We start from the raw sequence: 5,030 nt of genomic DNA on the forward strand, positions 1-5,030 counted from the left end.
ACACACACACACACACACACACACACACAAACACACACAGTGGACAGGTCACACAGACACTGGACACACATACACACACTCACACACTGTAACATCACACACACACTGGAAACACACACGCTGCACACACACACATACACACACATTTGTATTTATTTTCTGCCAAAGCAGCAGCTACTCTTCCTGGGGCCCAGCAAAATTAAGGCGGTTAATACAATTTTAAAACATTACAATATGTTCACATATTTCACAAGACACTGGGTGCCCTCAGGCCCCTACCACGTATCTACAGTACTAAATCCATGTGTATGTATAATGCGTATGTTATTGTGTGTGTGCGTGTGTGTGTGTGTGTGTGCCAATGTTTGTGTTGCTTTACAGTCCCCGTTATTCCATAAGGTATTTTTTTATATGTTTTTTAAATCAAATTTTACTGTCAGTTACTTTATGTGGTATAGAGTTCCATGAAGTTATGACCTGAGGGCACACACTCTCTAATAGGCTTAAACTGAAGATGTGGCAAATAGGAGTGCCAATATCGTCTGCTATTATCCTCAGTAATTTTCCATCTAGATTGTCAGACCCCGGTGGCTTGTCATTGTTGATAGACATCAAAAAAACTTTCACCTCTTCCACACTGACTTCACAGAATTCAAAAGTACAATTCTTGTCTTTCATAATTTGGTCCGATATACTTGGATGTGTAGTGTCAGCATTTGTTACTGGCATGTCATTGCTAAGTTTGCTTATCTTGCCAATGAAAAAGTTATTAAAGTAGTTTGAAATATCAGTGGGCTTTGTGATCAATGAGACATCTGACTCAATGAATGAAGGAGCCGAGTTGGAATTTTTCCCCAAATGTCATTTAAAATAGAGCCCTTCTTTTTAAACTGGTCTGGTCAGTCTACTCCAATATTTGTATTATACATTGTTCTATCTACAAGCAGTAGTTTGATAATTTGTCATTTCTGATGTAATGACACATCCATTTTTAAATAGATACAGTGCCTTGCGAAAGTATTCGGCCCCCTTGAACTTTGCGACCTTTTGCCACATTTCATTACTCTTTACAGGCTGGCAGTCTGTGGAGTCAAAGAGGAAGGCTGTGCTTCTCTGGAGCTCTGAAGTCAAATCCCTCACACCTGAGAGAGCTGGATCTGAGTAACAATGACCTGAAGGATTCAGGAAACTGAACTGTGTCATCTGCAAACTTAATGATGGTGTTGGCCAGTCGTGCCTGGCCATGCAATCGTGGGTGAAAAGGGAGTACAGGAGGGGTCTGAGCACGCACCCCTGAGGGGCTCCAGTGTTGAGGAATTGCATGGCAGATGTGTTGCTACCTACCCTCAAAACCTGGGGGTGGCCCGTCAGGAAGTCCAGGATCCAGTTGCAGAGGGAGGTGTTTAGTCCCAGGATCATTAGCTTAGTGATGAGCTTTGAGGGTACTATGGTGTTGAACGCTGAGCTGTAGTCAATGAATAGCATTCTCATGTAGGTGTTCCTTTTGTCCAGGTGGGAAAGGGCAGCGTGGAGTGCAATAGAGATTGCATCATCTGTGGATCTGTTTGGGCGGTATGCAAATTGGAGTGGGTCTAGGGTTTCTGGGATAATGGTGTTGATTTGAGCCATTACCAGCCTTTCAAAGCACTTCATGGCTACGGACGTGAGTGCTACGGGTCTGTAGTCATTTAGGCAGGTTGCCTTCGTGTTCTTAGGCACAGGGACTGTGGTGGTCTGCTTGAAACATGTTGGTATTACAGACTCAATCAGGGAAATGTCGAAAATGTCAGTGAAGACACCTGCCAGTTGGTCAGCACATGACCGGAGCACACGTCCTGATAATCTGTCTTGCCCCGCAGCCTTGTGAATGTTGACTTGTTTAAAGGTCTTACGCAGGTCGGCTACGGAGAGTGTGATCACACAGTCGTCCGGAACAGCTGGTGCTCTCATGCATGCCTCAGTGTTGCTTGCCTCGAAGCGAACATAGAAGAGATTTAGCTCGTCTGGTAGGCTCGTGTCATTGGGCAGCTCGTGGCTGTGCTACATTTTGTAGTCTGTAATAGTTTGCAAGCCCTGCCATATAAGGTGAGCGTCGTATCCGGTGTAGTATGATTCAATCTTAGCCCTGTATTGACGCTTTAACTGTTTGATGGTTCTGGTTTCCGAGTTGGTCATGGGTGCACCTCAGTCACGCTCAAGGTCCTAAACGATATCATAACCGCCATCAATAAAAGACAATACTGTGCAGCCGTCTTCATCGACCTGACCAAGACTTTCGACTCTGTCAATCATCGCATTCTATTCGGCAGACTCAATAGCCTTGGCTTCTCAAATGACTGCCTCGCCTGGTTCACCAACTACTTCTCAGATAGAGTTCAGTGTGTCAAATCATATGTTTTCCGGACCTCTAGGAGTCTCTATGGGGGTGCCACAGGATTCAATTATTGGGCCAACTGTTTTCTCTGTATATATCAATGATATTGCTCTTGCTGCTGGTGATTCTCTGATCCACCTCTACGCAGACAACACCATTCTGTATACATCTGGCCCTTCTTTGGACACTGCGCTAACAAACCTCCAAACGAGCAACAAAGCTATACAACACTCGTTCCGTGGCCTCCAACTGTTTTTAAATGCTAGTAAAACAAAGTGCATGCTCTTCAACCAGTTGCTGCCGGCACCCTCCCGCCCGATTAGCATCACTACTCTGGACAGTTCTGACTTAGAATATGTGGACAACTTCAAATACCTAGGTGTCTGGTTAGACTGTAAACTCTCCTTCCAGACTCACATTAAGCATCTCCAATCCCAAATTAAATCTAGAATCGGCTTCCTATTTCACAAAAAAGCCTCCTTCACTCATGCCGCCAAAACATACCCTTGTAAAACTGACTACCCTATTGATCCTTAACTTCGGCGATGTCATTTAAAAAATAGCCCTCAACACTCTACTCAACATATTGGATGCAGTCTATCACAGTGCCATCCGTTTTATCACCAAAGCCCCATATACTACCCACCACTGTGACCTGTATGCTCTCGTTGGCTGGCCCTAACTACATATCCGTTGCCAAACCCACTGGCTCCAGGTCATCTATAAATCTTTGCTAGGTAAAGCCCCGCCTTATCTCAGCTCACTGGTCACCATAGCAACACCCACTCATAGCACGCGCTCCAGCAGGTACAGTTGAAGTCGGAAGTTTACATACACCTCATACTTTTAAACTCAGTTTTTCAGAATTCCTGACATTTAATCCAAGTTAAAAATTCCCTGTCGTAGGTCAGTTAGGATCACCAATTTATTTTAAGAATGTGAAATGTCAGAATAACAGTTAAGAGAAGGATTTATTTCAGCCTTTATTTCTTTCATCACATTCCTAGTGGGTCAGAAGTTTACATACACTCAATTAGTGTTTGGTAGCATTGCCTTTAAATTTTTTAAATTGGGTCAAACGTTTGGGTAGTCTTCCACAAGCTTCCCACAATAAGTTGGGTGAATTTTGGCCCATTCCTCCTGACAGAGCTGGTGTAAGTTAGTCAGGTTTGTAGGCCTCCTTCCTCACACACACTTTTTCAGTTCTGCCCACAAATGTTCTATAGGATTGAGGTCAGGGCTTTGTGATGGCCATTCCAATACCTTGACTTTGTTGTCCTTAAGCCGTTTTGCCACAACTTTGGAAGTATGCTTGGGGTCATTGTCCATTTGGAAGACCCATTTGTGACCAAGCTTTAACTTCCTGACTAATGTCTTGTGATGTTGCTTCAATATATCCACAATTTTCTCTTCCTCATGATGTCATCTATTTTGTGAAGTGCACAAGACCCTCCTGCAGCAAAGCACCCCCACAACATGATGCAGCCACTCCCATGTTTCACTGTTGGGATGGTGTTCTTCGGCTTGCAAGCCTCCCCCTTTTTCTTTCAAACATAATGATGGTCATTATTGCCAAACAGTTCTATTTTTGTTTCATCAGACCAGAGGACATTTTTCCAAAAAGTACAAGCTTTGTCCCTATGTGCAGTTGTAAACCGTAGTCTGGCTTTTTTATGGAGGTTTTGGAGCAGTGGCTTCTTCCTTGCTGACCGGCCTTTCAGGTTACGTCGATGTAGGACTCATTTTACTGTGGATATAGATACTTTTGTACCTGCTTCCTCCATCATCTTCACAACGTCCTTTGCTGTTGTTCTGGGAGTGATTTCCACTTTTCGCACCAAAGTACGTTCATCTCTAGGAGACAGAGAGACTCCTTCCTCCTCTCCTTCCTGAGCGGTATGACAGCTGTGTGGTCCCATGGTGTTTATACTTGCGTACTATTGTTTGTACAGGTGAACGTGGTACCTTCAGGCGTTTGGAAATTGCTCCCAATGATGAACCAGACTTGTGGAGGTCTACAATTTTTTCTCAGATCTTGGCTGATTTCTTTTGATTTTCCCATGATTTCAAGCAAGGAGGCACTGAGTTTGAAGGAAGGCCTTTAAAGTCATCCACAGGTACACCTCCAATTGGCTCAAATGATGTCAATTAGCCTGTCAGAATCTTCTAAAGCCATCACATAATTTTCTGGAATTTTCCAAGCTGTTTATAGTCACAGTCAACTTAGTGTATGTAAACTTCTGACCACTGGAATTGTGATTCAGTGAAATAATCTGTCCACAAACAATTGTTGGAAAAATTACTTGTGTCATGCACAAAGTAGATGTCCTGACGGACTTGCCAAAACTATAGTTTGTTGTTAACAAGAAATTTGTGGAGTGGTTGAGAAACGAGTTTTAATGACTCCAACCTAAGTGTTTGTAAACTTCCGACTTCAACTGTATATCTGCGTCACACAGTCAAATGTAACAAAAAAATGCATTTTTAATAAAGAACTGTACAAATTATACATTTGTGACATCAATTTTTCTTTGCCCTGTTCAGTGGACTGGTGTGGTAGAAGGTGTACAGTCGTGGACCATAATTCCACCATAATTTGCAAATAAATTCATTCAAAATCCTACAATGTGATTTTCTGGATTTTTTTTTCTCATTT

This window comes from Oncorhynchus mykiss, chromosome 13 (assembly GCF_057628025.1).
Source record: "Oncorhynchus mykiss isolate SJ-2025 chromosome 13, ASM5762802v1, whole genome shotgun sequence".
Classification (NCBI taxonomy): Eukaryota; Metazoa; Chordata; class Actinopteri; order Salmoniformes; family Salmonidae; genus Oncorhynchus; species Oncorhynchus mykiss.